Source organism: Puma concolor, chromosome C1, assembly GCF_028749965.1.
Source record: "Puma concolor isolate L17-30 chromosome C1, mPumCon1.1.hap2, whole genome shotgun sequence".
In the NCBI taxonomy this organism is placed as follows: Eukaryota; Metazoa; Chordata; class Mammalia; order Carnivora; family Felidae; genus Puma; species Puma concolor.
Window position 1 is genome coordinate 4,868,980 of NC_141674.1, and position 17,220 is coordinate 4,886,199.

At 44.2% G+C, this 17,220-nt stretch overlaps 1 protein-coding gene across 7 annotated transcripts in view; it reads left to right on the top strand.

Moving 5' to 3' along the window:
- CAMTA1 (calmodulin binding transcription activator 1) overlaps nt 1-17,220 on the top strand; it is an 829,903-nt gene that overhangs the window by 337,034 nt on the left and 475,649 nt on the right. The window lies entirely within an intron of this gene.

The following is a 17,220-nucleotide window of genomic DNA, read 5'->3' on the forward strand; positions in this document are numbered from 1 at the left end:
ATGGGAGATTTGTCTCCTTATTTATGTATTTATTTGTTTATCCACTCAGTCTCTTATTTGTATCCATGTGAACTTACAGATTTCCATGTTATGCTTTGGGTGCGTGGCATTCATTGCCACTTATTTTGTTGTTCACGTTGTTCCGTCCCCGGGCCACCTTCCAGCTGTCTCCTGGGGCCACGCTGACATATCCACGTCACTGAGGAATTTTCTTAGCACTTTCTTACTTAGTACTTCTTACTTCCGGGAGGCCCCAGCTCCTCTTGTGTCCTTGCTGCCCCAGCCCTAGAATCAGTCATTTCTCAGTGGGGCCCTTGTTCCTTTCACTGCAAAATGGTGTTAGGAACCCAGACTTGTTCACTCAGTCAATTTCTACCATCATGGAGACTGGACTATCACCACAACCCCTCTTGGGTGGACTATTGCATGTGTAACTGATTCGAGTGGTTTCTGCTCTGTCCAAGACTTTTTGTAAAGGGAACTTGCATGAATAAGTGAATCCAGGTAGGTTAACTGTGGTAGCAACCCTCAAATCTCAGGGCCTTCATGTAATAAAACCTGTATTGTTTGTTCCTTAGTCCAGAGGCTAATACAGTTTTTCTGTAAAGGGCCAGGTAGTAAATATGTTCAGCTGTGTGGGCCGTAAGTTCTCTGCCTTTGTAGCGTGAAAGCGGCCATCGACAGTACATCGACAAATGCTGTGTTCCAGTAAAACGTTGTTTACGAAACAGGTGGTGGGCCGGGTCTGGCTTGCAGGCCGTGGTGTGCTGGCCTCTGTCCTAGTCCAATGCAGTTGTTGGCGTGGGGGCTGCACCACGCAGTCACTGAGGCTCCTTCCACCTTATGGTGCCATTAAGTTCGGGGCCGAGCTCAGCCTCATTGCAGGAGGGCAAATGAAGGTGGACAATCCACCAGGGAGAAATTGTTACCGACGAGGCCTAGAAGTGGCATCCATCACCTAACAGCACGTTCTGTCGGCCAGAGGTCAGTCCGGTGAGCGCACAACTGCAAAGGGTGGGAAGTACTGTTTGGCAACCCAGGAAGAAGAGGGGGAAAACAGTGGTGAGTATCTGCACAATGGACACCTCGGACAGGCAAGGCAATAGGCTAGGCTCTACCCGTACACAGAGACCCCCGACCCGACAGAAGCTCCTCCCACACATAGAAGCTCCTCCCACACAGAGACTCCCTCCCCACAGAAGCTCCTCCTGCACACTGAAGCTCTCTCACACACAGAGGCCCCTCCCACATATGAAAGCTCCTCCCCCCACAGAAGCTCCTCCCCTACACTGAGGCTCCTCCCCCACACTGACTCCCTTCTCTTCTTGTGAGGTCCCACCTGAGGAGTCTTGAACACTTCAAAAAACGAGAGTCTGTTCTCTCTCCAGTGGCTTTGCTCCTCTCTGTGCCCAGGCTTACTGAGCTGGTACAGAGTGTGGGTGGACAGGAAAGACCCTTCTCTCCACCCGTGCCCCTGGGTAGGCTGTATCTCCGCTAACATTTGTAAAAGGCTCTTTCGAAAGGTTGTGGACAAGTATCCCCTGTTTGTGTCTCTGCCCTGATTTCTATTCTAGTGACTATTAATTGCCTACCAAATGAAAGCTCAGCATTTGTAATTAGGCTGGAAAATTCTACATAACATTTTTGACTGTGTGCTGGGGCAAGGAGGGAGCATGTGTTAATGGCATTGAACTAAGCCACACCTCCTCCCCTAGCCTGCTGATTAACCCCAGGTTCACTTGGGGCTGTCTGGTACTCGGCTAATCAATGAAGTCGCTGGCTCTCTTTGCATTTACATCCTGACTTGACTCTTAGCCAAGGGCTGCTGGCTTTGGTTCCAAAATGCCTTCTGTGCTCAAAGAGGGTACCTCTCTGCTTTGCCACTTCTACAAGGAGAGATGGCTCCCTGAGTGGGCAGGGAGGGTGTTCCTTAAAGAGGCAAAGGGAAAGGGTCCTGCAGAGGAGCCAGGGTGCAGGGGGCTCCCTGCAGTTATTTTGGAGCACACAGGAGGAAGCTCCTCTCGGTTTCCTCATAAGAAGTCTTGCCACAATTCAGCTCCACAGGTCATGGTGCTGTGTCAAGAATCCTAACCTTGGAGGTTTCTTTGGTTCGTGTTGTAGTAATCTTCTAAAAACACAATTGGACTGCAAGCATCCATTTTCAGCCCCAGTAGGTTGCTTGGCTTTGGCTGTGGAAGTGCTCTCCAGCATGCTGGCTGAGTGGACAGGTGTGACTAGACGACCAACCTTGAGTTCTTTCTAGAACAGTTGAGGAAAGAGTAAAGGAAGGTGCCCTAAGTGAGGAACACCTGTGCTGTAGCCTCAGGGTATCTTCATGACCAAGGCCAGGCATTTCTGTGTCCCTCTGTGGCCACTGCTCCCAGGTACGTGGAAGAAAAAATGACAGTATGGATATTACCTTGTGTATCGCAGGTGCTTAATTCACCCATCCAGGAAAAAGGGGGCTCATAACAATTCAAAATAGAGATATAACGGTTGTGAATATGCACGAAGTAACATAGAAACCATCACTATAAAGCAGAAAGTACAAAGAAACAAGGATACTTAGATAGAAACATGCTAATAATGGGAGATTTTAACATAACCACACTCAGCACAGTACAGATCAAGTGAACAAAAACAACATAATTAATGAAGCAGATCTTATGGAGGTATGTATATATATGTGTGAGTTTATGCTATCATGATATAGACTATACTTTTTTCTTAAGTGCATATGGAACATCTGCAAACAATGTGTCATATATTAGGTTGCAAAGAAAACTTCAGTGCATCCTATAAAGTAGAATATCACAATACTTTGATCACAATGCACGAAAACTGGACATTAACAAAAAGCAAAACCTAAAGGCCCTTTCATCTGGAAGTTTTAAAAACTTTCTATTGAACAAGCAAGTGGGAAAACAATACATTGAAAATAAAAAAGAAATAATGATAATGAACAGACTACCTAGCAGAATTTATAGGATACGCTTAGATCAGATGAAAAGTCATATCCCCAAACACTTTTTTAATCAATAAAAAAGAGAAATGAACTGAATTCTCAGTTCAAAATCTAGGAGAAGAATCACAAAGGAAAGAAAAAGAAAGCACAAGAAAGAAAATAATAAAGCACAGAACAGAGAAATAGTAGAGGTAATTAATAACTCAAAAATATAGTTGGAAATATTCACAAAGTGGACAAAACAGTTGCCAACAATAAAAAATGGGGAGAAGGCACAAATGTACAAAATAACAAACAAAAAGGGGGGCATAGCATTGAAATAGAAGCAACTGAGTCCATTATGAGACTTTTGCAGACTTCTATAAAAATAAATATGGAAACCTAGGTAAAGTACCAAAATTAGCTCTTTCTGTTCCATGAAGCTTAACTAAACCAATTTTCATAAAATATCCAGAGAGGATCACTCAAGAACTACTCCACCATAAAAATACCAGACCTATATGGTCTCATAGGGGAATTCTACCAAACTTCCAAAAACTAGATATTCTCCATTCTTTTTGAATTGTTTCAGAGTATTGAAAATAAAGGCATACATTCTAGGGATTTTTTTTTTTGAAAGCAAGTGTAACATTGATACTTAAATTTTTCAAAAGCAAGTAAAAAACATGAAATTACAGAACAGTATCACTTATGAATATAGAAGCAAAAGTGCTAGGCAAAGTATTCATAAACTGAACCCCGTACAACATTAAGAAATCGATACACCATGAACAAATGGTATTTTATTTTCAGGAATGCAAGGTTGGCTCAACATGAGGAAATCTACTGATATAATAATACACATAAGGGGAAAAATCATATGATTATCTCCATAGATGCTGAAAAACCTTTTATAGCATTCAACACCCGTTGCCTTATGTATCACTTAAGAAAACAAGGATAGATGGATACTTCTTAACAGGGTAAAATATTTTATAAACCTGAATTCGATAGTTGGCATCTTATTTGATGGGGAAACACTAGAAGCATTTCCACAAAGATCAGTATCAAGGCAAGGATGCCCATTATCTCCACTGCTATCACACAGTTGTACTGTAGGTATTAGAAATTGGATAAGAGGAACCAATTAGAGGCATGGGTTTTGGAAAGGAAGAATCAGAATTATTTTAGTTTGCACATAATATGATAATATACTGGGAAGGCCCTCTAGAGAGTCAGTAGTCAAAGTAAATCAAATGATAAAATCACTCAGGTAGCAGGATGAAAAGTTGACATATAGAAATCAATAGCTTTCTTATACGTAAATAAGAAGCAGTTAGAAGACACAATAGCAACAGAGAGGACAAAATACTTAGAAATAAACTTAGCAAGAAGGGGCAAAGCCTCCATCAGGAACACTTTAAAACACTTTGGAAAGACACAAAAGTAGCTTTGAGCAAACAGAAAGGCATCCTGTGGACTTGGGTGCGATGATTTCACATCGTAAAAAAGCCAGTTTTTTCAAAGTTAATTTATGACTTGACCCAATCCCAGTGAAAACACCAATAAGCTTTTTTTTATAGAGCTAGACAGTTGATGCTCCAGTTCATATGAAAAAGCAAACATGCAATACCCATGAAAATCTTGAAAAATAAAAGCTACTAGGGGGAATAGCTCTGCCACACATTAAAATGAACTATAAAGCCTCTATAATTAAACTAGTGTGGTACTGTTGTGCGAGCAGGTGAAACAGTGGTAGAACTGAAAGCCGAGTCCAGAAGTAGAGCCCACAACACAGAGCAATTTAGTATTGGTAAAGGTGGCAACTCACATCATGGGAGCAGACAAAGTTCAGTGCATTGTGCTGGGACTACTGGCTAGCTCCTTGGAAAAAGAGAAGATTAGATGTCTGTCTCACACTGTACACAAGAACAAGCTCCAAATGGGATCTGAGATCCAAATATAAAAAATGAAATTGTGAAAGTACTGCAGGAAAACCTGAGCAAATTTCCCAATAACATGGGTTGGTAGGGAAAGGCTTTCTGACTACGGCTCAACTTCTAGATTTACTAGAAGAGATTGAAACATCTGATTATGTAAACCTGGATGCTTTTGACATGCCCCAACCCCCAAATCAGACCACCATCAGCACAGTCAAAATGTAAATGACCCAGTGCGAGAAAACATTTACAACACACATCAGATTGTATAGGGTTAATATCTTGACTATAGAAAGAGCTGTTACAACTGGGGAAAGGGGAACGAACGTGAGAGAAAAATGGGCAGCAAATGTGAAAAGATAACTCGCAGATACAGAGAGCTGATTCGTGGTTGCAGAGGCGGGCGTGGGCGGCGGGGAAATGGGCGAACTGAGTTTCTGTGCGTTTTGTTGTTGTTCTAGTTTAAATTGAATTTTAAGAAATTGGAAAAAGATAATTCACATAAAAGAATGCAGGTGGCCTTGAAACATATGACAAGATGTTCAACTTCACTCGTAATTAGAGAAATACAAATTAAACGGACTCCGAGAAACCATTCTTTCACCCGTCAATTCGGCAAACGAGAAGAAGCTCAACCACACATCTGTTGGCAAAGCTGTGGGGGAACGAGCCCTCACCTGTATTGCTGTGGGGATGAAAATGGGTCCAGCCCCGTCGAAGGGGAATTTGGCGGTATTCGCACCACTACCCGTGCATTTACATCTTGACCCAGACGTCCTACTTCTTCTTTTAAATTATTATTATTATTTTTAATGTTTATTTATTTTTGAGAGAGAGAGAGCGCGAGAGACAGAGCGTAAGCGGGGGGGGGGGGGCAGAGAGAGAGGGAGACACAGAATCAGAAGCAGGCTCCAGGCTCTGAGCTGTCGGCACAGAGCCCGACGCGGGGCTCGAACTCGCAAGCCGTGAGATCATGACTTGAGCCCGTCTCACGCTCAATCGACTGAGTCACCCAAGTGCTCCGCAGACATCCTACTTCTAAGAGTTAACCCTGAAGATATACCTCAAAAGAATGAAAATACTCATGCATAAGGTTATTCATTCCAGAATTATTTTTAATTGCAAGATACTGGCAGCAGTCTGATGTCCAAACATGAAGGAGTGGTTGAATAATCATTGGTACGTACATACAGTGGAGACTGTGCACTTGTCAAAGGAAAGAGGAAGGTATCTGTGAACTGACTTGGGGGACTTCCAGGATATAGTGGTAAGTGATGAAACCAAGTGAGGAAGAGTGTCTTTATGAGGGGTCGGAGCAGGGATTGAATGCAGATGAACACAAGAGTACTTGTGTGGGGGGGTGATAGAGTGTTATGAAACTGGATGGTGGTGATAGTTGCACACTATATACTTTTGTTAAAACTCACCAGACTGTACAACTACAGCGAGTGAATTTTATGGTATAAAAAATATACCTAAACAAAGCCACTAAAAGAACACTCTGCACATGCTACTACTGGGTAATGAAGGTCAAACAAGAAAATATATACATATCCATGTGCTTTGGCAAAAAATAATTCTAGGAAGGGTGAACAAGAATCTGATGAGATTGATTACCTAGGCAGGTGGTTGGCCCGGGGTTGTAATGATAGGCGGATGGCAGAGGGACAGAAGGGAGGAGAGATGAGATTCTCAGAGATATATTTTATCTACTTGTGACATTGATAAACATGTCAATATTTCACATGGATAATAAACCATACTGAAGGTGAGGAAACTCCCCAAGTGACTTTTGGATTCAGTATTTTGACCAAACGCCCTGAGGCTAATAACAAAAAATAAATGTAAATAAGTATATTGTTACTCTGATTGGGAGGTTTGTTTCTTAAGGTCATGTGGATTAGTAATTCTGAAATTATTTATATTTAAGATATAGGAACTATGTAAATGTATTGGGAGTAATGGGAGGCACTTTTCTCCAAGTCAGTGAAAGAGGTTACTCACATAGAAGGGTGGATGGCTACATTAGTCCTGTGGTGTTGGACTGGAATAGGAGGGGTCCATATGAACATGTACATACATAGACAGAGCTACCTAACAATATAGATGGATGTAACGATGTAGCTGTCTGCTGAGAACCCCTAAAAGCAGTGACACCTCAGTAGCAAATCTAGCCCCCTGATCTGGTTTTCTAAATAACTTCTCTACTAAAAGATGCCATAAATCTTTGGAAATATGGTTAATTCCAGTGCTGGGGCAGATAGTACACGATGAGCTGAACAGTCTGGACCAGAAAGTAAGCAAGTGCTCAAAGAACGATGGAGATGTGGTAAAAGACATATGAGCCAGACTCTCAGGGGTCAAATCTGGGGCAAATGAGCAAATTATCATCAAATACATACAAGTAAAGAAGTGGAGAAGAAAGAAAAGTATTTCTTTATTGTAAATTGCTAGTGTAGAAGGAATTTATGAAGTCCCAACGTATCCACAAAATTCTCATTAATTTCAAAGGGAAAATTCTAATTTTACAGTGGAGAAATACAGCAGACCCTACCTTAGTCAAGTGATCAAAGTTAACGTCACTAATAATGGGACAGTAGCCATCCTGTGGATGTCCTCTGGATATGATGCACTGAGGAGGACACAGCATCATTTCTGTGGTCTTTCTGCCAAAAAGGTACAACCTGGATCTTATGAGGAAATAGCAGGCAGACTGAAATCGAAGGACTTCTGCAGAATAATTGGACAGTACTCTAAAATGTCAGGGTCACAAAAGAAAAAACCCAGAGGAACTGATACAGATTAAAGAAGGACTAACAGAGATAAAAGTAGATGTTAGTGTGATACTGGACTGGATCCTGAACCAGATGAAGTTTTGTTCTTTTCTTTTGCTCTACAGGACATAGAGGACAGTTGACATTTGAAGGCCTGTAGATGAGATAATAGTTTTGTGCCAATGTTGATGTTCTGATTTCTAGGAAATACACAATAAAGTATTTAGAGGTAAAGGGGCATTGTGGCTTCATCTTACTCTCCCACAGTTCAGAAATTGTGCGTGTGTGTGTGTGTGTGTGTGTGTGTGTGTGTGTGTGTGTCTGTGTGTGTCTACAAAGAGTGAGAGCGAGAGAGAGAGGGAAAGCAGATGAGGTATATGTTAACATTTTGGGTATCTGGGTAAAGGATAAACATGGATGTTCTATTTTTGCAAATTTTCTGTAGGTCTTAAAATGTTTCAAAGTAAACATCAATAAAAAGGTGTTCGAAATATGCCTTCCTTGCTAGTGATGGAGAATTAAATGAGATAATACATGTAAGTGCTTACTGCTGGGCCTCAGACACAGAATCACCAAGGACATGTTAGCTCTTACTATCACGATGGCAGTGCTGCTCAGAGGCTGACCTTTGTCACTGGCAGATGGTGGATAACAGCCTCACTTATGGCTCACCTCTGATACCCACCCACCGGGTGACTACAAGTTGGTAGTACCTACTTAAGCCATCATTTTGGGGGGGGCTATCTTCCTGCTGGACCTACTTTAGAATAAGGCTAAGTCATTCATTATTTAATTTATTCACTATAAACATCAATCATTGAAAATGAGGTAGCAGGCACCATTCCTTGCAAGAAGCCAGCTCCTGGGGGGAATGAACACTGCAGTTTGAGAGAAAGAAATACACAAAAGAACACAGTGGAGAAACACACACAACTTGGTACATATTTCCTGGTGGCCATATTGAGAGTCTCCCTGTTGGGTATAATTTGGGATTATTCCTGGTGGGCGTATTCAGAGTTTCCTTGGTGGGTATACTCAGAAGTCTCCCTGGTGGGTATATTTAGAGACTCCTTGGTGAGTATATTGCAAGTCTCCCTAATGGGTGTATTTAGGAGTCTTCCTGGTGGGGGTATTCAGACGTCTCCCTGGTGGGGGTATTCAGACGTCTCCCTGGTGGGGGTATTCAGACGTCTCCCTGGTGGGGGTATTCAGACGTCTCCCTGGTGGGGGTATTCAGGCATCTCCCTGGTGGGGGTATTCAGGCGTCTCCCTGCTGGAGGTATTCAGTCGTGTCCCTGGTGGGGGTATTCAGGTATCTCCCTTGTAGGGGTGTTCACGAGTCTTCCTGGGGAGTTTATTCTAGTGGATCTGGGAGGGGGAATGGAGGTGCTCCCCGGGGAGAGAAGAATGTAGGACAGGGGGTAGAGCTCTGCTTGGGACAGTTTGGGAGAGAGGCTGGAGCACCGAGTAGGAGGAGTCCAGGGAGGGAGGAGCACTTGGGGCATTGGAGCTGACTTTGGAGATGACTCTGGGTTTTCAGGTGAGGAACGTGGGCTAGGGTGGGGGTCCCAAATCTAGGAACCTGACAGTTGCCGGCCTCTGGAGAAGTTCACACTGGTCAATGGCAAAATGCAGGAAATTATGGCAACGTGGTGTGTGACCAATGATATTGGGAATGGTTGCCAACTTCCCTTTCTTGGGAAGGACAGTCTTTTATGTTCAAGCTCATTTTTTAACATAAAATATGCCTTCTTTTGTGAATAATACTGAAAGCAGATGGCAATTGTTTTAGTGTCCTTACTCGGCAGAATAAAAAGTTGTCAGTCCTCGATTTGTATCTGCATTACATTTTAAAAAACTGGATCATAAAATTGAAACATCTGGGAACCTGGGCACCTAGATTCCCTAAATAGGGTTTCCTGGCACTTTCCAGTTTAAAAAATGTATTTATTAGTGTTGTCATAAGATATTTTAAACATATAGAAAATTACAGAGAATAAGAGGAACATTGGTTCACCTGCCCTCTGGATTTCAGGAAAGCCCACACTCCTTTGTATCAGCAGTGTTTTTGCCATTTTTATTGTCATTGATGGTTTGTTTACCTGCTCCTTCCCTCCTACAATCCATTAATGTGACACGCTCAAAGGCAGGGGTCTTCCAGATCTCATCCAGGCACATGCCATTCGGTGCAGCTCTTTTCACAGTTCTTTGGGAGCTATTTTTTTGAAGCGACCGTTTTGATGCAGGGATGTTTGGACCACACCTAAAATAAACCGTTACAGCTTTAAAACATTGTGGTAAAATCTGCATACCAAAACATTGCCGTCTTAACCATTTTCGCACGTACAATTCAGTGGCATTAAGTACATTCACATTACTGTGCAACCGTCACCAACATTTATCTACAGAATGGCCTCATCTTCCCCACATGAAACTCTGTCCCCATTAAATGCTGCTGGGTCATTCCCCTGCCCCAGCCCCTGGCACTCAGCCTCCTACTCTTCTTGTCTCTATGACTTTGGCTACTCTATGTGCCTCTTATAAGCAAGATCACACAGCATTTGTCATTTTGCGTCTGGCTTATTTCACTTAGCATAATGTCTTCAAATTTCGTCCATGTTGTAGCACGTGCCAGAATTTCCTTCCTTTTTAAGGTTGATACTCCATTGTATGCACATAGCCCGTTTTGTTAACCCATTCATCTGTCTATGGAAATCTGGGTTGTTTCTACCTTTTGGCCATTTTGAATAATGCTGCTGTGCACATGGGTGTGCAAATACTTCTTCAAGTGCCTGCTTTTAGTTTTGGGGGGGAGGTGTACGCCCAGAAGTGGAATTCCTAGATCATATGATAATTCTACATTTACTTTTTGGAGGAACCACCGTACTCTTTTCCACAACAGGTGCACCATTTTGCTTTCCCACCAACGGTGCCCAGGGGTTCCAAGTTTTCCACTTGTTATGTTCCTGTTTTAATAGTGATAGCCAACCTAGTGGGTGTAAAGTGGTATCGAGCCAGTACACCTTACACTTTATATTTTTATTACCAAATAATATGCAAAGCAGATGTCCACCTTCTGTCCCTGACTCTCGTCCTCTCAGGACCCTCATCCTCCCCACCATCGCTCATTGTGGTTGTCTTGTGCTCCAGTCTGTACGTGAGAGAGTAGTCTTTGCGGTATGCGTCTTAGAGGGGAAATGCTGGAGAAACCGTAAATGCCCGTTAGTAAAGGAAAGGTTAATATATGCCACAAGCAAATCATGAACACCTATGCAGCAATGAAAAAGAATGAGTTGTATCTGCGAGTCTGACATAGAATGAGGTCTGTGATGTATTGTTAAGGGAAAAAAGCAAGCCAGAGGATAACGTACGAAAAACGACACGTGTGAGTGGCTCTGTGTGGAAGTGTGTATGGTTGTGTATATGTATGTAAGATGCATTGTATGTAGTATAAATTATTCTTATATTTGTATCCATAAGTGACAGTAATAGAAATATATATATGCCTTTTATATGCACACACTTAGAAAGTTCTGGGGAGATATGTATGAGGTTGTTGACCATGATTACCTCTGGGAATTAGACAGAAGTTGGGGGGGACGATTTCAGATTTCAGACGTCACTTGTCATACTTCCAATTGTTTGAGTATCTTGCTTTCTTTTCTTTTTTTTTTTTTTATAAGAATGTATCACTTTTGTAATTTAAAATTAGGAAGAAAGGGGGAAAAAAAAAAACAAATACAGTGACCCTGAGGTGCAATTCATGAAGCACAAACCGTCAATCATGGTACTGCATATATTTAGGTCCACATAATGGTGAAGGTCAATGTTATTCACGTGCTTACTGAGCCAGGTTCCGTTCTGTGCAGTTAGATGCACTCACTCGTTTATCCTCACTGAGTCCTAGGATGAAGGTTGTCCATGTTTTCCACATGTGCATAGAAGCTCAAAGAGGTGAAATCACTTACCTAAAGTTGCATAGGTAGTGAGTGGCACCTAATTCTTTGATGACAAGACAATTTTCTCTAGATAGGTACACAGGTGATTTTTAAAAGTGTGGATTTTAACTTCTGATTTATTTTTTATTTATTATTTATTTTTTTTTTCAACGTTTATTTATTTTTGGGACAGAGAGAGACAGAGCATGAACGGGGGAGGGGCAGAGAGAGAGGGAGACACAGAATCGGAAACAGGCTCCAGGCTCTGAGCCATCAGCCCAGAGCCCGACGCGGGGCTCGAACTCACAGACCGCGAGATCGTGACCTGGCTGAAGTCGGACGCCTAACCGACTGCGCCACCCAGGCGCCCCCTGATTTATTTTTTAAAGTAAGGAGATGCCACATATTGTCCTTGTAAGAGTCAAGAACCATTTGGGTCCACTTTTTGTTTGTTTTGTTTTGTTTTGTTTGTTTGTTTTTGTTTTTGCTTTAGCTTCATTCAAACACAGCTTTGTTCTTAAGAGCCCTTGATCATTTTAAGTTCAGTATGTAAAAAGGGTATCAGCAACTTGTCAGCAGCCTCCATCAGAAACAAAAGGTTCTGTGTTTCTATTTTAAATAAGAAGAATGAGGGGCGCCTGGGTGGCGCAGTCGGTTAAGCGTCCGACTTCAGCCAGGTCACGATCTCGCGGTCCGTGAGTTCGAGCCCCGCGTCAGGCTCTGGGCTGATGGCTCAGAGCCTGGAGCCTGTTTCCGACTCTGTGTCTCCCTTTCTCTCTCTGCCCCTCCCCCGTTCATGCTCTGTCTCTCTCTGTCCCAAAAATAAATAAACGTTGAAAAAAAAAAATTTAAATAAGAAGAATGGTAGGTAGGGCCACTCATACCTAACTGTGAGTAGATAGTTGACAGGTTAGTGTAAGTTACTAGTGAATGGGGCGCCTGGGTGGCTCAGTCGGTTGAGCATCCAACTCTTGATTTCAGCTCAGGTCATGATCCCACAGTCATGGGATCGGGCCTCGAGTCGGGCTCCACACTGAGCATGATTCTCTCTCTCTCTCTCTCTCTCTCTTTCTCTCTCTCCCTCTCTCTTTCTCTTTCTCCCTCTCTCTTCTTCTGCCCCTTTCCCACTGCCACCCTCTCTGTCTCTCTCTCTGTCTCTGTCTGCCTCTCTCTCATTACCAGTGAAGTCTCTAATTCTGGATAGAAGTGTCTCATTAGTTTACCTCTGCATAACCACCTTGTGGTATGCAGTATAAACTGTTCCTATAGCCTAAGTGGAGGGTATAGCATCCCACCATGCACTGTGTTATCAATAATTGTGCATTTTTGAGAAGCATTATTTTGCTATTTTACAAATCATCCTTTTCTTTGAAGGAGGATTTCTTGGGTGGCATCATGCCTTCTGCACCTAAATGAGCAGCTTCCACAACAAAGATTTCCAAGTGCATCATTTTGTTAAACTCTTAAAACTGTTAAATTAATAAAATCAGCTTAACAGAACCCTGATTAGTTTAAAATTGCTTTAAATTTGGTCATTAAGTTTCAGGGAACATGTAATTTTCTCCACATCTGGTACAGCTGCAAGGCATGAGAGATGGGGACAGAAGTGGCAATAAGAAATGCAAAGGATGGCGAGAAACACTTTGTCATTGACGGTTTCTGCACCGCTAGTCTGCACCCCCCAGGAATATGCTTCCCGGTGAAACATTAGCCCCTGCATAATGTCTCCAGGAACATTCTCTTCCTGTGGTGAGGACGGCACAGAACAGCTGGGCATCAAGGAGCTGGGCTCACTTCCTGAGAACCCTGGGAATGTGCTCTGTCACCCTGGATGTGTGTTCCTGCTTCTCTGTGACTCGACATCCCCACCTGTGAAATGGGCCAATGCCCGTGGTGTCCGGTCCCCTCAGCATGTTTCAAGAGCTGGTGGGGTATTCGTGCCATTTTTTATTAGGAACTGTTAGAAAGATCTGAGGCTCATTAATTTGAATAATCACACGTCAATATGCATTTACTGTCGTCTGTGTTCAGGACCAGATACGTAAGACACGCACCGATGTTGGACTAGTGTTAGCGGCTAGCCCCGTCGTCTGCATTTTTTGTCACCTTGGGGCTAGGCTTTCACCAACCTGGGAGCTCACCTCGTGCTGTGTGGTGTCTAACCTGGCCCAGGGCTTTGGCACTTTGCCTTCAGCTAAGAAGGCATCACTTTATTCACCGTTGGTGGCTACAACCTCCAGAAGGTTTTATGTTTTCTCGAGGCACATGCGAGTCCTTTGGGGCAAATCCCAGTTTGAGAAGGGGCTGAAACCGGACAGCCTGATGGGGGAAATATAGTCATTATAGGATGGAGTGCCTGGGATCACGCATTTGGGGATTCTTGAGTTAGAGCTGGCACCCGAGGCCACGGGCCGCTCAGATGGAACGTCGGTGGGTGTGACTGATGCTCACCCTTGAGGTGAGCGCCCTTCCCTGGACCGGTGGTATCTCTAGCAAAGACCTGGTCCTGAGTGCCTGCTCCCTGCCAGGCGTGGTGCGGGCGGCTCTCTGAGCATCGTGGCCCCTTCCCCACCTTCCAGCTGAGGCCCACGACTCCTACAGGGAAGAAGCGAGGCTCAGTGGGGTTACGTGACGCGCCAGAAGTTGCACCCTGGGTCTCTGGCGGGCCTAGGGTCTGAACCCGGCGGTGGATAGGTAGTAAGCGTGGACTTCCCCGCAGGAGCAAGAGCTGGGGATGTGAGCGCGATCTGCGTTGGGCGAGCGTGAGAGCGAGGTCCTGAGTCACGCTCTGAGAGCTCCGTGCGAGCCACCCGATTTCATCACGCAGACAGAGCTTGGGTTCAGGCCACACCTGGGCAGGGCTCCGCTCGAGGCGCCAGACCCCGGAGTCCGGCATCTCCCGCCGGTCCTTTAAAAACGGTTGTTTGCTCTCTCAAGAGTGTGTCATTTTTCAAGTCACACATTGCCCATGAAAGCCAAGCACCTTCTGGAATTTATGGTACTTAAGTAGGTTACTGCAGCCCAATTGCAGCTGTTTCTTGGAAACCGTTGACGTTTCTGATAATGGTAGATAAGATGCGTGGGACTCCAGCTGCCGCAGGAGGGGACGGTCTTGGAGGAGAGGTGAAGGGCACAGACGCTGGAGACGTGAATTCCACCCGTGGGTGCCCGTCCAGGGGAGAGTGAGGCAGGAGCTTGGGCCAAGAGCGGAGAGCCGAGGCGGAGGCTCTTCTGAACGCGGTGCCACTTGACAGAATCGGAGCCCGGAATTCTGCAAGCATGCAGCAGCAGAGGAGTGCGGGGCCTGGAAAATCATTTTCTCTGGGTACTCCCGCAGGTTTTCAGACAGATTTTCTAGAAGAGGCTCCTGGCTTGAAGTTGTCACCAGCTGTCAGATTTCCATTAACGATTTCCACAATCTCTGATGCTGAACTGACAGGGCCCTTGAAGACGGCAACAGAGCATAGTGGTAACCTATATTTTACTGAAACTCTCTCATGCCCTCAGCACCAAATCTCATCGATAGGTAGACAGATGCGCATGAACGGAAGCATCGTGTACATTTACATACGCGTATGTGCGCCTCAAATATGGAGGCTGCATTTTAAATACAGACTTGAACCTAACAATATGAAGTATTGTTAACTCCTGAAATGCGGTCTTTAGAAGTATGACATGAAAAAGAATAAAAGAGTATTTTTACTAAGTTCTCTCCTTCTGCAGTTGCCTTCTCTCTTCAAAATCCAGTGAAAATACAGCCGCTTTTCTGGTCACGTCAGTTTTAAAAAACAGCCCTGTCTTCTAAACGCATGGCAAAGTTTTCTCGCCGATGTGTTTTGATACTTTCCAGTATTCTTGGAGTTGTCTAGCTTTGAATGCAGTTGGAAGAGATCTGTGCAGAGGATATATTTGGACAGGTATTGAATATAATAAACTATATTTAAATATTTATATATGGAATTATTTTTTTTATAGTGCTGTTCTTTAAATCATTAAATAAGGCCCTATCATTTCTCCAAAAGATCTATGGGCCCTGTCTTTCAGCATATAGATCATCTTTGCCTTTGAACGCTATCTCAACTTAAAAATGATTTCTAACCGATGATCTTTTACATACATTTGTTATTGTGGTGAACGTTACATCCTGCTGTGTTACAGCAATACTTGGAGGATTTCTTCTGAAAATGGCTCTTTTTTCGTGCAAAACCAGAAGGGGAGAGGGCAAGGAGGATAACTCGCTGTGTTTCATCTACCTGGAGCCCCATAAGGAGAACTGGGGGTCTGAGCAGTGCGCCCCCACACCCCGAGCTCTTGTGAAAAGCGTCTCCGCGCTATGAGGAGGGTTTGGCTTTTCTCTTTTGTGAAGAGGCTTAGGATCCTAGGATTTTTATTTTCCACTCACGCCTCCAAGGCCTCCACCCCTCCCTCACTCCTTCTTCTTTGTCAATTTGAAGAGCTCTCTTTCTATTCCTAGTAGTTACCTAAATAACAACCATTTGTTTTTAAGATTGATTCTGATAAAGAGTGTGTTAGGCATCTCAAGGGCTACAGTGTGGCAAAGTGTCAGACTCTTCAGAGTAGAAAGATGCCTGCTGGCCAGGCAGAACGTTCCTGGTTTTATGGTGAACACACACGCACACACGCGCACACACACACACACACACACACACACACACCAGCAATGATCGCATCTTGCCCACACGAGGGAAGCGCCGGGTAGCATGGTCACCATCAGCCAGAAGCTGTCCACCTTCCGGGCATATATGATGGGCTTCCCCTTCCTCCGGGCTTTTGATGTTTGGGGTGACCATGTCACTTTCTTTGGCCGGTGACACGTGAGTAGAAATGACATGTGTCACTTCAAAGCACCAATTTGAAGATGCAGGGATGAGCCCCCGCCAGCTTAGTTCCCTGGGTGAGGACCGTGTGCGACCGAGCCCGGAACTGAGCCAGAACGGCTGTGTGGTGTGAGCAGGAGATAAGCCCTCATCATTCTTCCAGCACAGTCTAACCTGCCCTGGCTGGCACAGGTGGGGCCGAGCACACAGCCTCCATTGCACACAGCGTGCTCACACTCGTCCACACGCTGTACCTCTTCCACAGCCAACTCTGATCCTGTGAGGAAGCTGGCTTGTCAACCCGCTGAAATGTAGCCAGTCAGTGTCTGCAGACGAAGGTGAAGGAGCGTCTGATGGAGTGTGTGTGTGTGTGTAGAAAACCTAAGTTTCTTTACACACCCATCTGCCTCCTCCGTGGGGCTTTCCTGGGGGCGGAGGAGAGGAGGATGTGCCTGTCCCCGTCCCTGGGAGAGAGGGCAGGCTGATGCTCAGTGCCGCCGGAGGAAAGCACTCGGACCAGGCTTCAGTGCGCTAGCAGATTTTGGAGTGATTTATACGAAAACAGTTTAAAGCATTTACTAGCTGTAAGAACTAATTTCCAATAAATCAGACAGGATTCCCTTTGGAACCAGAAATAAATGAGGGCAAAAGAAATTGCCAGGGGTTGTTGAGCAATAAAGAGATGGGTTCTAGATATCTCGAAATGATATTTAAATGGACAAAGTTGATTTAACTGTCTTTTTTTCACGTCTAGGAGTAAGATTTAAGTCTATAGCGTGTCATTAT